The following is a 23942-nucleotide window of genomic DNA, read 5'->3' on the forward strand; positions in this document are numbered from 1 at the left end:
AAACTTGCACCAGCACCCTGGGATAAGGTGCTGGCTGCAGCTATGCACTGTCATTTCCTGCCAAAGCAGGTCACTACACACCCTCCTCCCCTTGGGTTAGTCACCGAGGCTGACTGAGAGCCGCGCTGGGAGATGTCGAGGACCAGAGTGAATCACTTCCGGGCAGCTGATGGGCAAGTCCTGCACCTGCCCGAGAAGGCATCCCACCCACCAAACAACACGACAAGCCAGGCACAGCTACCTCGGCGCTCCGCCCACTTTGTGCTCAGACTTGCATGGTGTTTGTGTGCCTGGGGAACATCTGTAGTTGTATATGGAAACATAAGTTTACATACACACACACACACACACACACACACACACACACACACACACACACAGATTCAGATAATTTAAAACCTACTAGTCTGGCCACAGGTGTGCTTGCCCCAAACACACCTCTTCTAGGAATCAGAGAACATTCTCTTCTCTTCTTTGGCCTTCCACACACACCCTCATCGTCTGGGTCCTCTGCAGGTTGACCGGGCAGGAGGGAGGCTGCTAATGGTGGGTGGAGGTGCAGGCGGGGGGGCCGGAGTCTCGCCTGCCCGTGGCAGCCCGGCCACCCCTCCACTGCGGCGTGTGGGCCTCAGAGCACTTGGTTTAAAGGTGGACTCCTGGCTCTCAGCCCTGCGGTGAGGACAGATGTCTTTGGATAATTGAGAAACCTATTCTAGGGGACCAAGGGGAGCTCTGCAACCCATCTGTCTTCAGCAATCTCTGCTACTCACCCACCCAAGAGGCTGAGGAAAACGTGCTTCCCAGAGGAAGTGAGATTCAGAAGCCTCCCCTACAGGGAGACGCTGCTCTGACCCTGGGTCTCTGGTCTGCAGAGCCCTTAGACCAGTGATGGCCCTGGGATGGAAGAGCAGTCACCCGCCACTGCCACCCCCGCCACCCTCAGCCTACCCTACGGGAAAGACATTTACAACGATTAATTGCTCTTTTATTCCTCTAGACATCAAAGCACTGAAATACCAAGGATCCCTGGGTAAACTTCTACCCAAGTCCCCACATTCCTTCAAAAAGAGATGAAAAGAGACAACCTTCTCCCACTTCTGAGGGGCTTTAATTTTCCAACTATCCCAACAGCCAATTAGCCTCCTACTGTCTACAGGGCTCGGACTGTCCAAGAAACAGAGAGGAATCTTGGCTTCATGACTTGAAGGAGAGGGCGCCTATGGGATGTGGTGGCTCCTGATGGGACCATCTGGGGACTCACACCAGCTGTTCCATTTGCCACCCGATGATCAGGTCAATATTCCCAATTTACAGAGGAGGAAACCGAGGACCAAAGCACCTGGGGTCCCAGAGCCGGTGGAGACAGTGAGCACGCTTCCGGAGCTGGACTCTGTTTCCCATTCTACTCTGTCGATGGTCAGCTGTGCAACCTGAGGTCAGTCACTGCCCTCTGAGCCCTCCAGTTTGCCACTGGTCAAAAGGAAATCAGGACCTCTACCGTGTCCTCCCTCGGAGGATGCAAGGAGATGAGGGCTGGCTTCATGAGTATGAGGTCTGGGCACCAGCACAGGTCCGAGCACTCATAAGGGCCCTACTCTTGGTTTAATGCTCTCCTGTTGCCGTCTTACAATTCTGAATAACTCGTTTAACAAGGGGTCCTGCATCGGGTGCCACAAACTATCTAGCCAGTCCAGAATGAGGGAAAGGATGTCAAGTGCTCTCAACTGCCAAGGGGACCGTAACCTTAAGTAGACATGACATGGACTCAGGAAAGATTTACTAGAATAAAACCTCTCTAGGTGAACACAGCCCTGTGTCAGGCTCAGGAAGCAGGAGATACAAAGGTGGGGCTGTGACACTAAGCCTGCCTTCCAGGAGCTTCCAGAATGGCTGAGGAAACCACACTGCACAAGGCAAATGGAAAACAACATAAATAATATGTAACAATGAACCAAAAAGATAGGTCAGGTTAAAAACACAAACACTTCCAAGAGTGCCAACTGCACGTAACGTGCCGTGCCCAGCACCTCCCCCTGAGCAGCTCAGAGGTGAGAGGAAAAAACCCAGGGCCTCGACCCAGTGTAGTTAAGTGGCAGAGTAAGGGGATGTGCAAAGCTCTGTGGCGACACAGAGGAAGGGGAGGGACCAGCTCCTAGCAGAAGACCCTGAAACTGGGTCTTGAAGGATGAATAATAGGAGTTTGCTGGTAGAGAAGATGGGGAAGCGCGCTGCAGGCAGAGGGAACAGACATTCTTTGAACAAACAATTACTGAGCATCTGTTTATTATATGCCAGGCCCTGTGCTGGGCATTGAGGATACACAGGCGAGCATGCTTGTGATAATGACTCCCAGTGAGCAGGGGAGACAGGCTTGAATCAAGTCACACCCTGGTAAACAGAGCCTCAGATGGTGATAAATGATGGGGGTCAGGGGTCGGGGGTGGTAAGTGCAAGGTGCCCCAGGACGCGCAGCTGGGAGTCTGACCTCGCCCTGGGGGCGGGCACCCTTGGAGGTGACTTCTGAGCTGTTACTCAGGTCAGGAGGAGCTGGGTTGGGGGACACACACACACACACACACACACACACACGTAAAGGTCCTCAAACAGGAAGAGACTGGGCCTTTGGGAAAACTGGAGGAAGAAGGTGTAGCTGAGGCCAGGGAGGCAGGTGAGGGGGCTCAAGGTACTGGACCACATGGGTCTCGGGGGGGGGGGGTGAGGAGAGGTTCAAGCGGGAGAGTCGGGTAAAGCCTGAGACCCCTGTGGCTGTGGCGTGAGGGCTGCGGTGTGAGGAGAGATGGAGAGAAGCTGGAGGGGAGGTCCCTGCTGGGCCAGGTGAGGGCCGGGCTTGGGCTGCGGGGTGACGGAGAAGGGACGGTGAGGGTGGGAGGGCTTGGGACACTTCGGCAGGTGGAACTGCGGGACAGGAGCAGTGTCGGAGCCTGGACTGCACTGCGGCTGCGGGAGGGGGTGTGAGTGTGACGTGCCAGCTGCCGGTCTGCTGGTGACGGCCCTGAGGACAGGCCAACAGCTGGGGCTGGGCTCCCAGGGCCACGGAGAAGCCCCTGGGTGGAAACAGAGCAGGCTCATCCTTCAGATGAAGTCGGTATCACCGTGCACATCCACAAAGCGTTCTGGAGGCGGAGTCAGAACGTGGTGACTGACCAGATCCGGGAAACGTCTGGGGCACTTCTAGGAGATGCTGTGCTGGATGGGGCAGGGGGCTGGGGGGGCACTTTGGGAAGAAGGAGCGACATGGGTGACGGCGAAGAACTGACATCCTGGCATGTCACGTACCAGCCACGTGGCCTTGGGGAACGCATTCATCCATGCAATCAACAGACGTTCTGAGCACTTACTGGGACTGGGATACAGCAGTGCAAAAACAGGCCAAAGTCCCTATGTACATTCTAGGGAGAAGGGAGAACAGACAAAATGAAATAAACGAGAAGTAATCAGTGGGTAAATAACCTAGTAAGGAGGAAGGAGATAGGTACTCTGATAAAAAACTGAGCTGGCTGAGAGGAAAAGGAGGTGTCAGTGGTCAGGTGAGCAGGTGAGCCAGGGGAAGCCTGGGGGAGCTGGACTGGGGCCCTGGGCACAGTGGGAGGGACACCAGCGAGGGGAGGAGGGGGAGGGGAGCAGATCAAAGGACGGATAAGGGTGGGGGTGGTGAGGAACACGACCTCCTTCCATGTTCCACGTGCTGCCCAGAATGCTTGGTTTCTCAACCTCAGCACTAGTGACATTCTGGACTGGATACTTCTCTGTTGCGGTGACTGTGCCACCCATGGGAGGTTATTTAGCAGCCTCCCTGGGCTCTACCAGCCAAAGGCACCTCCCCCTTGGTTGTGACAACCAAGCATGTCTCCAGACTTTGCCACGTGCTCCCTGGGGGGTAAAGTCCCCCCCAGGTGAGAACACTGCTTTAAAGAAACAGCTGACATACATTCTGGCTCGCTGTTGGCCGCGCGCTGTTCTGAACCCTCCACGTATATGAATCATTCAGTCTTTGCAACAAGCATCCCTATAAGGTTTTACAAATGAGGGCACTAGTCTATGCTCACCCAGCTAGCCCGTCCTAGTCCGTTCTGGGGCAGGATTCGAACCCAGAACGTCCAGGCTCCCCCCCACCATGGTACACTGCTCTCCAGTAAACAAGTAAGTGGACAGAAACGCGCTCAGCAGAGGAAGGCAGCCCTGAGCCTCATCTGCAGCCCGGGCTGAGAGTCCCACTTGGGGTGGCACCTCAGGTTCCCCAGCGACATCAAAGCTGGGGCACCAGAGAGAACTTCCACAAGCTCCACTCTCAGTAATTAAACCGCAACCTCCCGGAATCTAGGGCCTCGTGAGCAACCACCTTAATAAATAAATGCCACATTTTGGCCTCCTCCATCCAGACCCAGGCTCGGCGTTCTTGAACCGCACTCCACCAGCAGGAGCAAAACAGGTGTAATGACAGCAGAGCCGCTCAGGACGCAGCACCATTCTTAGGTGATGAGCTTGGGATAAGGAATTTGTCCTGAGGTCACCAACCCAAATTCCAGCCTGCCCCAAAGCTCCTTCCTGCTCTGTGAAGCCAGGTGAAGTTGCAGAACAACAGTGATAATTACTGTGGTTGCGAGAGCATTCCTAAGGGCCAGGCACAATGTCAGGCCTGTTCAGCACATGGGGTCCTCACGACAAGCCTGCAAGGCAGGAATTATTCTCATTTTATAGATGAGACAACCAACGCTCAGAGAAGATAAGTAACCTGCTCAAGGCCATGGAGCTAACAGGTGACAAGCCTGGATTTGAAAATCCACGCTTTCTCTCCATCCTATCAGCCCCGTCCAGTTCAGAAGCTGATAGAAACATTAGCCATTTTATTTTATTTTATTTTATTTTTTTGGCCACACCCCATGGCATGTGGGATCTTAGTTCCCCAACCAGGGATCAAACCTGTGCCCCCTGCACTGGAAGCACAGAGTCCTAACCACTGGACTGCCAGGGAAGTCCCATTAGCCATTTTAACTGAAATTGAAATGAAAACCCACTTTACAGGGAAAAGACAAGTCAGAACCCAAAATAACTGCTAATCAGAACATGAAATAAGGCAGTATAAGAACTAAATACAGGGAATGGTTCTTGATGGAATCCAGGGAGGGGAGAGGTGAGGGAGTCATAGGCTGCTATTGGGCAACTGGAGAAAATTTAATAGGGAGTATTTATTAGATATTAGTAGTGTATCAATGTTATATGTGTTGAATGTGATGAATATATTGTGGATACATTGGAAAACATCCTGGTTCTTGAGAGATACAGGCTGAGTATTTAAGGGTGAAATGTCTCAATGCTTCCAACTTACTCTGAAATGGTTCTGGAAAAAAAGTGTGTGTGTGAGTGTGTGTGTATATGTATGCATGTGTGTGAGTATATGCACGAGCATGTATATGTGAGTGTGTATGTATATATCAGTGTGTATGTGTGAGTGTTGTATGTATATGTGTGTATGTGTATATATGTGTGTGTTTGTATTACTGTGCATGTGTATATGTGTGTATGTGTATATGTGTGTGAGCGTGTATGTGTATGTGTTATTGTGTATGTGTGTATGTGTGTGTGAGCGTGTATGTGTATATGTATGTGTTATTGTGTATGTGTGTATGTGTGTGTGAGCGTGTATGTGTATATGTATGTTATTGCGTATGTGTGTATGTGTGTTTATGCATGTGAGTATGTGTGCTTGTGTTAGTGTGTATGTGTTTATGTGTGTGTATGTGTATATATGTGTATGTGTATATGTGTATGTTTATGTGTGTGTGTACATGTGTACGTGTATATGTATGTGTTTGTGTTAGTATGTGTATATGCGTATGTGAGTGTCTATGTGTGTATGTGTACATGTGTGTGAGCGTGTATGTGTATATGCATGTGTTTGTGTTAGTGTGTATACGTGTATGAGTGTGCTTGTGTGGGTGTATGTGTGTGAATGTGTTTATGTGTATATGTGTATATGTGCGTGTTTGTGTCTGTGTATATGCGTTTGTTAGTGTGTACGTGTGTGAGTGTTTATGTGTATGTGTGTGAGCGTGTATGTGTATATGCATGTGTTAGTGTGTGTGTGTGTGTATGTGTGAGTGTGAGTATGAACAGAGACAGTACGTGCGCAAATACGGCAAAGGTTAACACTGGTGAATCCAGGTAAAGGGCACAGGTGTGTTCACTGCACTATTCCAAGTTTTCTGTAGATTTGAAATCAAAATTAAAGGTCAAGAAAACACTAAAAAGCCCCTGGGAAGTGGGGTCGCAGCAGGAGAGGCTTCAGTTGCTCTGGAGGCCCCAGGGCGGCCCTCATCTGCGGGGGAGCAGCTGGGAAGCCCAGACACCAATAGGCCCTCCTCCCCGGCCGCAGGTCTGCTGCACAGGAGATTCCGGAACTCTCAACACCCACCCTCCCAACACCTCCTACCTCAGAGCTGCCACCTGCCCCTTCACAGCAACAGGGCACTTTCTCTTCCAGGTGTGAGCCGCTCTGATGAAGGCCCTTTGGTGAACTTCTCGAAGCATTAAAATCAAATCCACATGACATCATTCAAAGCCGCCCAACATCCAGAGCGCAGCCACCCTGCCTGGCTGCCCAGACAACAGGGGGAAAGGCATCAACAAAGAAAACCAGCCAGCCTGGGGAGGGGGCTTCGGGGTGCACCTTCCTTTCCGTGGCCTGACTCCCCTCGGAGAGAGCCTGCCAGCCACTCTTGCACATAGAGCGTCACACAAACCAGAGGACATGGGGGCAGGCACAAACCCGCACGCTAGACAGGAAGGGGCTCCCTCCACTGCACCCTCGGGCAGGGGCGGGCAGGCAGCCCCTGGCCATCCACCACGGTCCCTGCTTGGCGCTGGTTCTCAGATGGGGGCACTTGGCAATGTCTGGAGAAAGGAGGATTTTTGATTGTCACAACTGGGAGGATGCTCCTGGGAAGAACCACCTACAGTGCACAGGACGCGCCCCGTCCCCCCAGCCCCACGCCCATAGTGCCGAGGATGAGAAGCCCTGCCAGGTGGCCACCTTCATTACCACTTGCACCAGGCTCATTCAGCACCTCCGGCCTTCACATCTGCTGTACCCTCAGCCTAGAATGTTCCTCCCTATTTACTGTTCACTGTTCAGTCGTTACCTTTTTGAAGCCTGTGTTTGCACACTCACCCAAATTTCCTCTACTCAAAGCACTGCACAAGCACTGCACCTGGGTGTCTGTGCCTCTATTTCCACCTCCAAACTGGAAGCTCTCTGAGGGCAGGCCACAGGGTGGTTTAAGTCCTTCGTGGGCCCAGGCAGCCTTATTCTCACAGACATATTAAAATGGACCCAGGGACCTCCCTGGCGGTCCAGTGGTTAAGACTCCGTGCTGCCAATGCAGGGGGCCCAGGTGCGGTCCCTGGTCAGGGAACTACATCCCGCGTGCCACAACTAAAGATCCTGCATGTCGCAACTAAGACCTGGTGCAGCCAAATAAACAAATAAATAAATGGACCCATATCTCTCATTAAATAGAATTCTCATATAACTCCTATGAGTAGAGGGAGCAGATACTTTTTCTTTTCAGGTCTCCAGTATTTTTGTGGACCCTCGAAAAGCTTGAAGACCGTAGGCTCTGTGCTGAGGAATCTGGTGGGTTCCTGCTGCTGTCAGTCACATCTGGAGTCCCATGCACAGTTAAGTGAATGAACAGATTTCAGATTCACCCGGGAACCACGAAGGAAGCCCCCAGCCTCAGAATGTCCTCACCTCAGAGAACCTAAGACATCAAGGAACTGAAGGAGCCTGCATGTACAGACTATAAATGTTGATGTAACTGGATTGGTAAAAGGCGTCTGTTTAAAACTTCTGGGGACTTCCCTGGTGGTCCACTGGTTAAGACTCTGCGCTTCCACTGCAGCGGGCCCGGGTTCGATCCCAGGTCAGGGAACTAAGATCCCGCATGCGGCACGGCCAATAATAATAATAATAAAAGCAAAAACTTCTGGTTAAAAAAAATTTTATCCTGTGATTTTGGCCTGATTGGTAGAAAAGGTTACCCAGAGCTCACTGTCTCTTCAAGTCCTTTTTACAGCTAAGCAAGAGTACCTGGCAGGCCTGCTCTGACAGCCTCCGCGGTTCAGCCAGCACAATGCAAACAGGAAGGGAACACGGAGCCGGGGGAAGTTTCCTCGGCTGCACTGAGACACTCAGATCCCGGGCGAAGTCCTTAAGCTCTGTAGTTCTTACCGAGGGACGTGCAGGTGGCGGTTGTATCCCTGCACAGTAGGGGGACAAGGACAGAAGGAAAGAAAGCCATCTTCTGACCTAATTTAAAAAGAGATTCTTTTTTCCTTCCCAGAGAACAGCTGGAGCCCTGGAACCTGGCCAAGCCGGAGCCTGAGACCTGAAATCAGGAAGCAGTGCGCCTACAAAATCCGGCTCCGGATTTTCCTCTGATTCAGTCTGACCTTTGGCCTCCTGCAGGTTCCAAGGGGGTGGGTAATGCAGACTCCAGAGCCCTTGTCTATTTATGAGTGGATGTAAGGGCAGGCACTCCCAGCTTGAGCGGGTGCAAGCACCGCCTCCCACTCCTAGGCAGGCTCTCTCGAGCTGGACGGCCTTCACCGCGGGCTGAGCGGCACCTGGCAGTGTCAAAAGCTCACCTGTGCAGGCTGGTGGCAGAAGGACACCTTTTCTCTCCTGTGACCTAGATCAACATCTGAGATGCCCCCAGCGTGCTGACAACCCACCACCACCACCCCCCAAAGGGAAAACTCAATCTGCATTGCTGGTCAGCCTTCTTAGGGATCAGGCTGAAGTCAAATTGGGGCCGGAAGGACCAGTTCCAAGCCTAATAATCCCAGGGAAGGAGCCTGGCCAGGTTTCACAGACCTTGGGTCACCTCCAGAGAAAGAGGCTAGAATGGAAATTTTAACCCACGGAAGCTCCATCAACCCCACTGCCCACAGCTAGGCCAACTCTTGCAGGGTCACCATTTAAAACGTTAATTAAATTGGGAAATTTAAAAGTTGTTGTTTTTTGGTGGCGGGGCTGTTTTTTTTTTTTAAAGAGGAAGGGGAAAAACTGACACAGTGCTGTTTATTTATCAGGAGCTACATAAGGTCCCTTCACTCAGAGCCAGATGGGCTCGTTCACACCAGCCTCCTGCCGAAGGGGACAAGCCTTGTTCTCAGGGGCAGGCCCAGATAAGGCGGCCCAGGTCTTCCGATGCCTGCCAGCAGGTGGGCTGCTCAAGGACCACTGCCCTCTCCAGCTCTGCCCCCACTATCCCTCCATCCCTTCCCTCCACTGAAGTCTTCAAATAAATAAGTTTCCCGGACCAGGCTCACTGTATCCCCTCAGAATGGGGCCAGAATGGCCTCCAGCTTCCTGTTGCGAGAATTAGGTCCTGAAACCAATTGGGCTGCTCGCAGGGCAAGGGCTCAGTCTCGCCGGGGTGGCCTCCAGAGCCAGCCCACTCCTCACTGCTCAGCTCTGGGGATGGCTGTCCTCAGGACCCAGCTGAGAGGCCCCAGGCCTGGCTTCCTGGGTGAAGCTTCTCATAAACCCTTAAGAACATAAGTTTTAGGATTACTGCCTCCTCTTTCCTATAGGCTTTCAGCGTACAGGTATGTGTTAATTTGTATAAAAATAAAGCTATGTTTGTTTACCTCGAACACATATCCATACTATTGCAATACACTGCAAGCATTCATTACACCCTCATGTCACATAAGCCACACTGTTTGTTTGTTTGGATAACTGCTTCTGCTCCGTGACACAGGCCGTGACCTTCCCTCTCCTTTCCCTCCAGCCACCTCAGAACAAAAAATAATCCAAGGAAGAAGGAAACCTCCCCCTAAGAGGCTGCTGAACACTCAGTTTCCTTCCTCCCTAAATGTTTAACAAGCTAATAATCAAAATAAAAAAGATTTTAAACAGAGGCAACTTCAGAATCTACATGTGTTCATTCCATTAACTTGCTGGGGAAGTAGCATGAAGATGAGAACTTCTGATGGGTCACAAAACTCATCCAGTCTGGAGACAATGACGCTGGAGGCTGGAGGGGAAGGGAGGGATGATCAGGGAAAATGCACAGGCTCTGAGGAGACGGGAAAACACAGTGCCCCAAACAGCAGGAATCCACCCACAGTCACCTGCTCAGGGCCAGGGCCACCGTGGAAGAGCTCAGGAGAGTGGACAGAAATGGATGGGAGGCCTTAGGGGCTGTGTGAAAGCTCTAAGAAAGAAACTACCCCCAATCCCAGGGGGCTGCACACAAACACCCAGACCAGTGTAGGGGAGGAAAACTTTTCCCTTCTTCCCTTTAAGGTCTTTGGTTGGTCTAATAATTAAATTGACAGGAGACATTAACAAGAGAAAAACAAATTTAATTTCGTACATATGGGAGCCCCAAAGATATGTGGCTTGAAGAAGTGACCAGAGCAGGCATCTTTTATATCTTTTAGACAAAGAAACGATAAATTTGTGAAGAATTGACAAGACAAAGAAGCTTGGGCTTGGGGTAGTAAATTAGTGAGGAAGTAACAAGGTTTGTTTATACAGCCTTCTCAGCCTTGAATCCCCTGTCTCTGGTGATAAGGATGCCTTCTACCCCCTGGTACAGGGAAGGTACCTTTCACATGGGAGATTTATTTCCTGCTTTCAGGGGGATAAAGGAGGGTCAGAGGGCCCTTCTTGCACTGGCTGTTTCTCAGGAAACTATAATTCAAAATAATCAATATGCCGAAGTGGTATATTTTGGGATGGCATATTCTGCTCCCCACCCACTCAGCACGCCCAGATAATCCAGTTCAGAAGCCAAAGCCCCATCACCCATTTGTAATGACATCCTCCACCCCGAAAGCCATGGAACCATTAGTCACCAAGTCACAGAGAGGGAGAAGAAGCTCCCAGCAAAACTGGCCTGCGAGCGCTCCCCTGGCAAAAAGACTCCTGGTTTTAAAGGCCAGCGGTTCACCTCAGACTGTCAAATTTCATAAAATGAAACCCAGGACCTTTCACAAGCCCATACCCACAAAATGCAAGCAAAATCTGACCTCCTGCAAAAACTCTCAGTTGAGAGGAAAAAGCTTATATGGAGGTTCGGGAGAGAGAGAGGTTAGTTACACTACACATTAGTTTGATGGTATTCCTGAGGATTAAGACTTTAAGTCTCAGAGAACTAAACTTCCTTGCAAATTTACCTGGAGCACATTACACAATGTTAAAACAAAACAAAAACAGAAAATATAGGCACCAATGCACTGGTTCTTACCTGCTTCTAGAAAAGTCATGTAAGTCTGCCAGAAAGATACTCAGTCATAAGACTTCCAAGTCCCAAATAGAATAACTCACCCAAAAAAGAAGTTCCAGGACTTCCCTGGTGGCACAGTGGTTAAGAATCCGCCTGCCAATGCAGGGGACACGGGTTCGATCCGGTCCGGAAGATCCCACATACCGCGGAGCAACTAAGCCCATGCGCCACAACTACCGAGCCTGCACTCTAGAGCCCACGAGCCACAACTACTGAGCCCATGTGCCACAACTACTGAAGCCTGGGCACCTAGAGCCCATGCTCCGCAGCAAGAGAAGCCACCGCAATGAGAAGCCTGTGCACTGCAACAAAGAGTAGCCCCCGCTCACCACAACTAGAGAAAACTCGTGCACAGCAACGAAGACCCAATGCAGCCAAAAAAAAAAAAAAAAAAAGAATTTTTTTTAACAAGTTGCTGAGCACTTAAATTTTCTGTCTTTTATTATTGTTTTTGAATATTTTTTAACATTTATTTTATTTAATTTATTTATTTTTGGCTGTGCTGGGTCTTTGTTGCTGCGCATGGGCTTTCTCCAGTTGTGGTGAGTGGGGACTACTCTTCGTTGTGGTGCACAGGCTTCTCATTCTGGTGACTTCTCTTGCTGCGGAGCATGGGCTTCAGTAGTTGCGGCATGCAGGCTCAGTAGTTGTGGTGCACGGGCTTAGTTGTTCCACGGCATGTGGGATCTTCCTGGACCAGGGCTCGAACCCACGTCCCCTGCATTGGCAGGCAGATTCTTAACCACTGTGCCACCAAGGAAGCCAAATTATTATTATTTTTTTTTTTTGGCTGCAGGAGCTCAGTTCCCCGACCAGGGATTGAACCTGGGCCACAGCAGTGAAAGTGCCGAATCTTTTTTTTTTTTTTAATTTATTTATTTGGCTGCTCCAGGTCTTAGTTGTGGCACGTGGGATCTTTAGTTGCGGCATGCATGCAGGATCTTAGTTCTCTGACCAGGAATCGACTCAGGCTCCCTGCATTGGGAGCATGGAGTCTTAGCCACTGAACCGCCAGGGAAGTCCCGAAAGTGCCGAATCTTAACCACTAGAGCACCAGGGAACTCCCTCTCTTTCATTGCTATTAAGAAGCAGTATTTTCCTACATGTATCTTTTTTTTTTTTTTTTGCGGTACACAGGCCTCTCACTGTTGTGGCCTCTCCCGTTGCGGAGCACAGGCTCCGGACGTACAGGCTCAGCAGCCATGGCTCACAGGCCTAGTCGCTCTGCGGCATGTGGGATCTTCCCAGACCAGGGCATGAACCCGTGTCCCCTGCATCGGCAAGCGGACTCTCAACCACTGCGCCACCAGGGAAACCCCTACATGTATCTTTATGCTTTTGTCTGTCTATAGGATAAATCCCTACAGTCTTAGTTGCTACAGCAAAGGGTGCATGTGTTTAAATGTTTAATATTTTGCCAAGTTGCCCTCCATGGACATGGTGACCTTTTATGTGCCCCCCAAAATGGTGCAAGAACACCTGTTTTCCCCCATACCTTGGCAGAAGTTGATTTGTTGCTAATCTGATAGGTGGGAAGTGGTATATCATTATAGTTTTAATTTGCATTTCCTGATGAGGAAATAGAGCATCATTTCAGATCATTAAGAGCAATCTGTTATGTTGTTTGCCCATTTCTTTCTTGGGTTGGCAGTCTTCTTCTTGTTGATCTACAAGTGCTCTTTATATATTAAGGCAGTTTGTCCTATGGCTGTGATATTTGTTACACGTATTTCCCCAATTTGTCATTGTTCTTTCGATTATATTATTTTATCCATGTAGAGTTTTGATTTTTATGTAATCAGATTTTAACATCTTTTATTTTATAACTTACAGATTTCATTTCATATTATTTCCTTCTCCCACTGTTTTCTTTTAATATACTTACTATTTTGTACTTTTAAAACTTTGCTCCATAACTGAGTGATCCACAAACCCAGCCTCACCAGAAGCGGGGCAGGTTGGCATTGTGTGCCTCCAGTGGGACGTGGACAATGTCAGCTACAATCATTTCTCACCAAAATGTTCACCTTTACTCCAATTCTAAGGAAAACCAGACTAATAGTCAATAGTCCTGGATTTTAAAAAATGTTAATGTCGTGATAGACAAAGAAAAGCTAGTGAACACTCTAGGCTAAGGGAGAGGAAAGAGCTTGGGAACCTAGTGAAGTTGAGATCTTCAGTTGGATCCCAGATTAAAAACTGGTGCAGGCCAAAGTGAGGGGCGTGGTTGGGAAAGTTGGATGTGGGCTGTATATCGGAGAACACTGCTGGGTCAATAGTAAATTCCTTGGGGCTGAAAATAGTATTGGGATAATGTCGGAGCATGGCCTTAGGAGATGCAAAGTATCTGATACCTGCAACTTGCTTTTTTTCTTTTTAATAAGGGCAGCTCTTCAGCTTTCTTTTTTTTTTTTAAATAAATTCATTTTTGGCTGCATTGGGTCTTCGTTGCTGTGCGCGGGCTTCTCACTGCGGTGGCTTCTCTTGTTGCGGAGCACAGGCTCTAGGAGCATGGGCTTCAGTAGTTGTGGCACACGGGCTCAGTAGTTGTGGCTCGTGGCTCTAGAGTGCAGGCTCAGTAGTTGTGGCACATGGGCTTAGTTGCTCCGTGGCATGTGGGATCTTCCCGAACCAGGGCTCAAACCCGTGTCCCCTGTATTGGCAGGCGGATTCTTAACCACTGCGCCACCAGGGAAGCCCACAACTTGCTTTCAAATCGCTCAGTATAAGTATAACCAATCAAAAGAATGCCAGGGAACCATTAAAAGGAGTGGGGTAGCTGTAAATGACCTCAGACATTAACTTAACGGCTCTGTGCCTCAGTTTGCTCATCTGCAAACTGTGGACAGTAACAGTCCTTAGTTCACAGGTTTGTTGTGAGGAATAAATGCATTAACATAAGCAAAGCACTTTTAACAATACCCAGCACAGGAGAAGTGAAGCAGTATTAGCCAAATGATGACGATGATGATGATGGTGGAACAGAATGAGTTCCAGTACTTACCGTGAAGTGAAAAAAGTAAGGTGCACGACAGTGTGTATACAGTGTGGAAACAAAACAGTGCACATCGGGCACGTGTGCAGTCAGCGCGTACCTGATGCACTTGTACATGTGTAGGAGGTCTCTGGTTAAGATGCACAAGACATCCACTAACAGGTGTCTTTTTCGAGGCGTCTCTTTCAGGGAGGGAGGAAGACTTAGTTTTCAACAATTAGCCTTTTGAGTTCTGTACTATGTATATATTACCTACTCCAAAAAATCCCAACGTATATTTTTTAAAGGACGTGGAATGGGGTCAGAAGAGGAGAATAAAAGATCTTCCTCCACTTTGGTGGCTGGTTGCCCAGCCAGCCAGTCCAGTGCCGTGGCCGCTGTTGAGCACCCAAGCTCTGCCACCATCGCTCACAGGCCTGCGAGAGCTCTTCTCTTCCTCGGAGATGGGAGGTGAGGGTGGACAGCCAGTCCCGGAGCAGACGTAAAGTGATGGCTCTCGGGTGGCAGCAGCAGCTTCCCTGGGGTAGGGATGAAGGACTCTGCCCCTGTGCTGGCTGACTCTGCCCCACCACGTCCCACCGTAAGCTCCGGAAGGCTGCTCTGCGCAGGAAAGTAGAGCCAGGGCCCTGGAGAGACACCCGTAAGCCAGCTTACCAGCCTGTAGGCCCCACCGTGCTCCCCCTAAAAATCACCAGCACCCCATCTTCCTGCAACTCCAGCGATCGGCTGTGGAGCACATAGTGGGAAACGGCACTCACAGAGGTCTGAGATCACAGCTCAGCGGACCTGACCTTGGCGGTTTCTCTATCACCTCTGCTCCTTCCTTAGTAAGTAAGACTGCATCATTCAGGGGCTCAGAACTACCCCCTTACCATTTAAAATCTCCAGATCATCTCGGCAGCACCCACAGCCTCATGTGTTTAAACTGTCTTCCTCCAACGCCCCTCCCCCCAGCCCCGCCGCAGGAGAAACATAAAATTATAAATGGAAAATCATTCAACTGCTCTCTACCTGGAGAGAATGGAAGAAACCTAGAGGGTCCGAAACACATTTTAGTTCATATTCCTGCAGCAGAAGGACATACTGTGAGGACAAGGGTCAGGATGGATCGGTCTGTCGGAAGCCAGGGCTGCCTGGGGCTGGGGGCGGGGAGGCCTTGGTCTGGGCAGGGAGGTCAAGGCTAACCCATCTCTTTGGAAACTGGGCCCCTGGTTCGCCAGGTGATTTAGCTGGAAGAACAAGGGTGGGGCCCACACTGTGAAAGGTGTCTGAATCCAAAAGGGACCCTGACCCCCGAAGGAAGCCCCACTTGTGGAAGCCGGAACTGCAGAACGACAAGGCGGTAACTTCATCTGTTTTGGAGTTGTTATTCAGTTCAGGGACACGGACCACAGGATTCCAGCAGCAGGAAACATGTGGGCTGGATACTCAGGAGATACTCAGGCTGAAAAAGCCTTAATTGGAGCTGGTCTCCAAAAGCCTCCCACCCAGCTCTCCACGTGGAAGAGAAGATGGAAGTGGGTCACATTCTCCCAGCTGAACCGGCAGCACCGTGGGCTCCGACCGCACAAGAACAAGCCCAGGGGCACTGAGTGACCTGGTCTCCTCGCCAGACTGGCCTTTTCCTCCTGATCAGATGCTGGATGGTTCTGAGGCCCTCCAGACTGAAGGGGCACCTGGTCAGCACCAGGAAGGTAGTGACACTGCAGGGGCTGGTGAAAGTAACATTGCCCGGGAGCGGAGCCCTGTCCTGGCACCTTCCTCTCACTCTGGATGTGGGCAGGCGCCTCTGCCAGCCCTGTGCCCTCTCCACCCCAGCTCTGGCCTGAGGGCTAGTGGAAGAACACTGGGTGCTTTTGCAGAAACTGCTGGGCCTCCCTGACCGCACTCTTTGGAGGGATCCTGAGGCCTGTGGCTGGGCAGACCTGGGGAAGAAAGAACCCTCCCCCACCCCATTCTGCATAAACTGACCCCAATGGGGGCTCACAGACAGAGGTGTCCCTGGCATCATGCCGAGAGCACCGATGCAGCCAGCCCCACAGCCTGCCTGCCTCCGTGTGCCTGCTTTCCAAAGTTGGCCAAGGGAGACCTGTCAGGCAGGCAGGGAATTCCGGGGAGACAAGCACTGATGGTCTTCTCATAAGATAGGCACTGGATTGATGGCATAACTTCAGAAAGCTGTGGGGACTTCCCTGGTGGCGCAGTGGCTAAGAATCCGCCTGCCAATGCTGGGGACACGGGTTTGAGCCCTGGTCCGGGAAGATTCCACATGCCACAGAGCAACTATGCCCGTGCGCCACAACTACGGAGCCCACGTGCCACAACTACTGAAGCCCGCACGCTTAGAGCCCGTGCTCTGCAACAAGAAAAGCCACCGCAATGAGAAGCCCACGCACAGCAATGAAGAGCAGCCCCCGCTCACTGCAACTAGAGAAAAGCCCACGCGCAGCAACGAAGACCCAACAGAGCCCAAAATAAATAAATAAATTTTATTTGGAAAAAAAACTGTGGAAAGAGCTCAATGCCATGATCGTTCTTCCCTGACTTGAACTCGGGTAACAGAGGGTTAATAAGCTTTTAAGTGGAAACGTAGTTCTTACTAACTGGGACTGCCAAGGTGCTAACTGTTTCTACAGACACCCACACTAGCACAGCTTTTGTTAAGTGTGACACACAAGGGCTCCAATCTACTAACTCTTCCCCAGCTCTTCTGGGAAGCCAAACCCAACCCTCCACCGTAACATCCGTCCAGGGCAGGTACCCATGCGGCTGATGTGGACATCTGGAAATTATATCCTGACTCTCCTCCTGAGAGTTCAAAACACTCACCAACATGTTCTTGCTTTAGTCACACGACTCCCAACTAGATAGTAAGCCTCTTGGCCCTAGATTCTAAGATTTGTACGATAAGAACTAATTCTACCCTGCTCACCACAGTATTCCCTACCATGAGTATACCCTGCTCACCACAGTATTCCCAGGGCCTACCATGGGGCCCAGATCGTAATAAAAGTTCAGTAAATATTTATTATTTGAATCAGTGAGTTATTAGGAGGAAGGAGGAAAGGAAGGATGAATGGAAGATAGTCATCACCTCTTGCTATCTCTGTGTTCTTGGTTTATATTACAAAGACATCACCGCCGGGATTAGAAACCAAGCCCTATAACCCCCTTCTCTGCCCTGCCATCAACGGTCCTCGAACCTCTTACGATGCACAGTTTACATGCTGCTTCCAGAAGCTTCTACAGAACAACATGAACATGAAAAATGGAGAAACTTTCATGACCTTCAATCCTTAAGAAACTTCGGAAGGAGGAAGCCCCCCAACAGAAGGACACCTTTCCCTCTGGGGGCTGTTGTCTTCCCCCTCTAACAAAGCTCTGCAGAGGATCAGGACATAATAGGTCTTTAATGACAGAGTATAAGCAGTTGGGGCTCAGTGCCCTTTCATAAAAGAAGTTCAAAAGCACTTTGGCCCAAACATCACAATGCCCCTGGGAGCTATTAAGGCACAAGGATCATTATCCCCATTTACAATTGAGGAAAGTAAGGCAAAGGGAGGTGACTTAGTTTGCCCAAGGTCAGATGAGACAGGGAAAAGGCACAGGATTCAAACTCTTTGCAGCAGCCAGCGCGCTAACTCTGGGCACCCTCACAATGTCATCCACGCTGGGCTTAAGGGAGATGTCTTTTCTTCTCTGTTGTTTCTGCTGCAAGGCAGCATCTAATATGGTGTCCAGAACTCACACACAGGAGTCCCACCAACTGGGTCTCAATCTTGACTTTGTTCCCAACTATCTTCACTTCAAACAGCTTATTGTACTTAACCTTTTCAGGCCTCAGCTTCTGAATATGCAAAATGGTAATAATGCTACTTAGAAACTACAGTGAAGACTAAGTGAGAAAAAGTACAGAAAATGTCATCATTCATTTTCTAAATGAGTACGCATCACTCTCATAATGAAAAAAAACAAAAACAAAAAAAAGAACAACAGTAACAAGAGAAAAAGGTTGCACCCACTCCGGGTTTAGTTTTTACAAGGAGACAGGCAACACGTGACTAACAAGCATTTCCGATTCGGCCACTGAAATACGCCAGAACCCTGAGAGTGACTTGCAGCACAAAAGTCCTATTTGATTCCTACCAACTCTCACTGGCCTCTCAAGGTTAGCAGAGCAGGTTGGCATCACGGACACTGACAGACAAGGGGATGCCTGAGTGAGGATTTGAAAGGCTGGCCAACTGCCCTCAGTCTGAAGAGGCCAACTTTGGATTCCTGGTGAGTTGAACTCCTGGGTTTGAAACTCCATTTCTGCTGAGCTTCCCAACTCCACTCAGCCCAGACTAAAGACAGCCAATGCTTTCTAGATACCACCATACTTGGATCAAGTGATGTGCAGGAGTGTAGATCAAATAATGATACAGGAAGTGTTCAGAGGTGACAGTGTGGCCTGGTGGTACTCAGCAGGGGACTGGTAGAGAAATGGGGATGGGGTCGGGGGGGAGGAAAGCTGCCCAGTCAATATTGGTACACTTCCAACAAAGACACTGTGACAGGGAATTCCCCGGTGGTCCAGGGGTTAGGACTCTCATGCTCTCACTGCCAAGGGCCTGGTTCAGTCCCTGGCCAGGGAACTAAGATCCTGCAAGCTGAGCGGTGCAGCCAAAGAAACAAAACAAAACAAGACACTGTGAAGACACTGTGACATACAGGTATGTGGGGGTCCCTGATGCACATAAGAACAGCAGCAAAACTCCAAGGTTACGCCAGAGTCACTACCATGACAAGAAGCTTTTCCTTATGCAGAGAACAGGACAAGCTGCTGTACAGGACAAGATGCTAAGAGCTGGCGATGCTCATTCATTCAACTCAAGAAACATTGACCAATTACCTACATACTCAGGGGAGAAAGGTGGCTTGATGGAATCTGCAGGACACACAGACACACACACCTGGAACTTCCTTAAGTTAGCTGATGGATCCCACATCTCCTGGGTACCTAGGTCAGAGACATGAGAAACCTGAGGGGAATAAATACAACACTGATGGCCTCCAAAAGCCTTCCCAGCACAAGGAGAGCCTGCTCACTGCTCTTCCAATCGTCCGGGTCTTTCTCCTAGGATGGACCCCCAGGAAAGGTTCCTGTGCAGTGACCTCCCACTGTTCAGAATTGAAGAGTAAAATCCAAACTCCTCACTGTGGCCACAGACCCCACTCCTGCCACCTCCTCACTCAGTACACTCCAGCCGCCATAGGCTTCTTGTACACTCCAGCCGCCATAGGCTTCTTGTACACTCCAGCCGCCATAGGCTTCTTGCACACTCCAGCCGCCATAGGCTTCTTGCTTCTACTGTCCTCTGCCCATCCGCAGGGTCTCCATTCAAAGTTACCTCCTCAGAGCTCGCTAAAATTATGACCCAGGCACTCTCCATCTCATTGCCCTGTTTTATTCTCCGTGCATCTCTTTTCACCATCCTACATTATTTTGTTCACTTGTGTACTTGTTTACCGTCTGTCTCTCCCACTAGAATGTAAACTTCATTAGATCACGCAACTTGGTGATCTTGTTCTTGGCTATATCCCCAGCATCTACAACGGTGCCTGGCACACAGTAGGTGTTCAATAAGCCATACAATTTAAGAAATATTTATTGCGTGCCTACAAAGTCTAACTGTAGACCAAAAAAAAAAAAAAAAGACAAAATCTCTGCCCTAAAAGAGCTTAAATTCTGATGGGAGATAAAAATCAGATTAAAAAAATGGTGAAATAACAGCTACTACTTCAACCAAGCCATACCAAGGTGCTCAGTGCTGTTCTAAGCATCTAATAGGTATTACTTAATTTAAGCCTCCCAACAACTCCATGAAGTATTAATATTTTACAGATGGGGAAACTGAGGCACAGAGAGGTTAAGTTACTTGCTGAAGGTCATGAAGCTCATGATGGCAGAACCAAGACCCAAACCCAGATAGTCTTGGTATGAAGTCCATGCTCTGATTAAGAGCTATGCTTCCTATCTGCCGAGTGTCGAGTAACTACTTGGTCAGCACCCTCAGCAGCTGTTCCTTGTAGGCAGAGCTGGAGAGAGAGCAGACCCATCAAGGAAGGGCTGTGAGCTCAGTGACATGGAGTCTGCTGGGTTGACCCCCGTGGTATACTCTGGTTGAGGAGGAATCTAATGAAAAGACATGGACAGGGTCAGGGTTCCTGGGCTCTAGTTTTAGTTGCTGTGAGACACCCAGGCAAGTCAACTCGTACTTGATGAGTGTACTTTTGGGGCAGGATCTAGATGCTGTGAGGGATGGAAAAGCTGAATCCAATAGAGACCCTGGCCTCAGAAAGCTTAGGGTCATGCAAGTGCATACGAAGCTGAGAGGTAGAAAGTGACGGATACCATTAGCAAATGTACAAACAGCTATGGGATTTCAAAAGAGTTACTCACTCTCTAGGGACCACAGGTGCCCAACCGTAAGAGGGGCCCGGCCCCACGGTCCTTTATAGCTCGGATGTGTTCTGACAGCCCAGACTTGGAGCAACGTGGAGATCAAGTTTTATTCTGGTTAATGGTTCAAGTTCACGGCCACTGAGCTGCTCTCCCACCCACCATGAGATCAGTCCCAATATCTTTGGGCAACATCCTACAGCAGAGGCAGGGCAATAACGCTCTCATTTAAATAATGCAGCCGGATGTGGGAATGAAGCCCAGTGTGTTCTGCCCTCCTCCACCTCGAACTGATTTTTAAGCCTACAAACCCTCTTCCCTCAAGGAGGGGGTGGGTGACGTTTCTGTGAGCACCTTGTTAGAACGTGGAGACTGCTCCCTATTCACCCTGGTCACATCAGTATCTCTAAGGTTAGCACAGTACCTGGCCCACAGCAGGTGCTGAGTAAGGTTTGCTGAGTTAAACCTGAGCTTGGTCAGGTCTAGAAATTCTCTGCCAGAAGTATAACTCGAAGTCGGTGTTCCCTGAAGTTTTGCTTTAAAGGTCTAAGCCTCTCTCAGGGGGAGCAGACTGGTTTTACCTATTCACTTCTGCTACCCCTACTCTGGTCCAAGCCACCATCATCCCTTGACCGGAAGCGGCAACAGTCTGTCTCCCAATTAGTATCCCTGCTCCTTACAATCCAGTCTCAATAGAGCAGCCAGAATGATCTCTGAAAACAAATCAGATTTTATCACCTCTTTACTTAAAATCCACCTGTGGTTTCTAACTGCACTTGGAATAAAATCCAAACTGGCTCTTCCCACCTTCACAGCACTTACCATGACTAAAATTATTTTGTCCACTTACTTGTTTAATCCCTCCTCTTCAGAAGGTCAGCTACAGGAGGGCAGGGGCTGTGTCTCTCTTCACCACTGTAGCCCCCGGTGCTTGGAATGCTGCCTGACACATACACAAGGACCACTCACTCCACCAGGAAACCATGAATGACACACTGGCATTTAACAGCCAGCACCTTTATTTATAATTCAAAGTCCTGCTTTAAATCAAAGGAAACTTGGTCTCTCTGGACACTTTAATGGCCCAAGAGATCAGTATCACTTAGAGTCTAAAGCCAGGAACTAGAGCCCAGTAGTTGTAGCAGGGAGCTAAGAGCCAAGATACTTGGGAGCAGAACCACAGGACAAACTCTGACTTGCCTCCAGGTCCCTTGCCCACACACCCTGTGCCTCAATTTACCCAGCCGTCGGCCAGGCACACTTCCCTAAGTAGTGTGAGTGACAGGAGACAAAGTAATTAACAGCTATAGTGTACTTAGATTCTCAGATAGGAGGTGCTGCCAGCCTCACATCTCATTATTCATAAAACTCTTCATCTGCGGCCAACACAGGCCTCCTGGGCCTTCCCAGGGGCTAACCTGACAGCAGGTACTGCTCAGACAAGTTCAGCACACACGAGAGAGGCAGGCATGCGGGGCCTAACAGAGGTTGGGTATCAGACCTAAGTGTCTCGGTTACCAGGTTCAAGAAAAAGGAAAGTGGTCGGGGTGGGGATGATGGAAAGGAGGCGAGAAGTGCAGTCTGGGGCTCTGAGTGGTTAATCTTGCAGGTTCACATACACACGCCTGCCATACAGGTGAGATGTATGCCTACAATGTGCACCGTCTAGGAACACTCACTAGGAGAGGTGGGATGGGGACACGACAGTTCAACCAGACTAGGGAGAGGAACCGTGGATCAGTGACCAGATCTTGGCAGCATTTAGTTTGGGAAAATATGGGAGGGCTCTATACAGAGGGTCAGGATGCTGAGAGCAGGGCGCAGGTGAGGGAAGACACAAGAGGGCACGGGACCTGGAGTGCCGACAGACGGTGACAACCCCGCCAACGCGGTGGGGTGAGCAACAGAGTGGATGGCTCGGACACCTGTGGAGGCGACCCCCGGGGTAAGGGGGGTTGAGGACCGCTGGATGGTGGTCTGTCGCGGGGGCGGCGAGTGGCAGGAGCAGCGGGGGCCAGGTGGGGCAGGAGGCCCGGCCCAGACCAGGGCGCCGTGCCGGGGGTCCGGCTGGTGGGTCCGAGCGGGGTCGGGGGCGCCCTCCACGGCCCCTCCCCGAGAGACAAAGGGCCGGCGGCTCCCCCGAGCCCCGGCGCGGCGCGGGCCCAGGCGCTGAGGGCGAGGGCCGGCCTCGGCGCTTACCTGGGCCGCCCGACCCGGCCGGGCGGGCGGGGGCTGCGGGTCCGAGAGCGGCGCGCGGCGGCCTGTTCCGGGGCGCGCACAGCCCGAGCAGCCGCGGGGGCAGCAGCAGCAGCAGCAGCAGCAACAGCAGCAGCAACGGGAGCAACCGCCTCAGCCTCCGCCTCCCGTTCAGTGAGTCACCGCGGCGGGGAGAGAGGGAGGCGCCAGGCCGCCGAGGGAGGGACCGGCGGAGGGGGCGGCATCTGGCTCCGCTCGGGCGGCGGAGGCGCGGCCACGGCAACGCCCCGGGGGGGCCGGGCGCCGGGGGCGTGACCTGATGATGTGGTGGGCGTGGCCAGGAACACCCTGTGGCTCTCATTGGTTAAATCGGACAGAGGGCGGGGATTCCATTTGAGGGGGGGGCTGAGGAGTGCTCGGGCACGCTCATTGGGCCCCTCGAAGGGGGCGGGACCAGTGGCCCCGGGGCGGAGCCACGAGATGGGCAGGTGGAACCCGGTCGCGGGCAGTGGCCGAGCGGCTCTCAGAGCAAAGGGGTGGAGCGGGTCGGGGGTTGGCAGGGGAGGAGGGGCGGGGGCTCGGATGAGGAGGCGGCCTGAGGGCGGAGCCCGGGTTAAGGATGGACCCGGCGTTGCGGTAAAGCAACTCTGCCTGTCCCTAGCTGCTCCAGAAGCACAGTGATCCCGTAAAAATAATGGCCTCTCCCACGCACGCGTCTGTGTTTAAAAATGGGAGCAGCCAGATGGGGCGGAATCCTTGGTGAGACCGATTTACCCAGGACCCCTGAAAAATCTGAAATGGACGAGGTTGCAAAACATTTAGAGGAGTGGTCTTCCTGAGTCTTGGAGCTGGGAGTATTGCTACCTTTAGGCCGACTCTTGAACTGGGGGCCTGTCTAACCTGGATCCACCGAGCCCAGAGAGCCCAGGGATGGTCCTCTGTGGGTTAAACTTAGAATACTGTTTGTATTGGTAGTGGGTGCATT

The 23942-nt window shown here is 50.9% G+C and overlaps 1 protein-coding gene across 6 annotated transcripts in view; it reads right to left on the minus strand.

Moving 5' to 3' along the window:
• The window catches only part of LOC137215008 (beta-catenin-interacting protein 1), a 151823-nt gene extending 128648 nt beyond the window's left edge, over positions 1–23175 (minus strand). For 2 of the 6 annotated variants that reach the window (XM_067719555.1, XM_067719547.1), the window contains exon 1: positions 22961–23094. The gene's annotated coding sequence lies outside the window, so the exon portion shown is untranslated. Of the gene's footprint in view, positions 1–8110; positions 8230–22960 lie in introns of those variants that run through there. The other 4 variants (XM_067719530.1, XM_067719515.1, XM_067719525.1 and 1 more) reach the window with 3 other exon arrangements.
• Positions 23176–23942: the final 767 nt, after the last annotated feature.

This window comes from Pseudorca crassidens, chromosome 2 (assembly GCF_039906515.1).
Source record: "Pseudorca crassidens isolate mPseCra1 chromosome 2, mPseCra1.hap1, whole genome shotgun sequence".
Classification (NCBI taxonomy): domain Eukaryota; kingdom Metazoa; phylum Chordata; class Mammalia; order Artiodactyla; family Delphinidae; genus Pseudorca; species Pseudorca crassidens.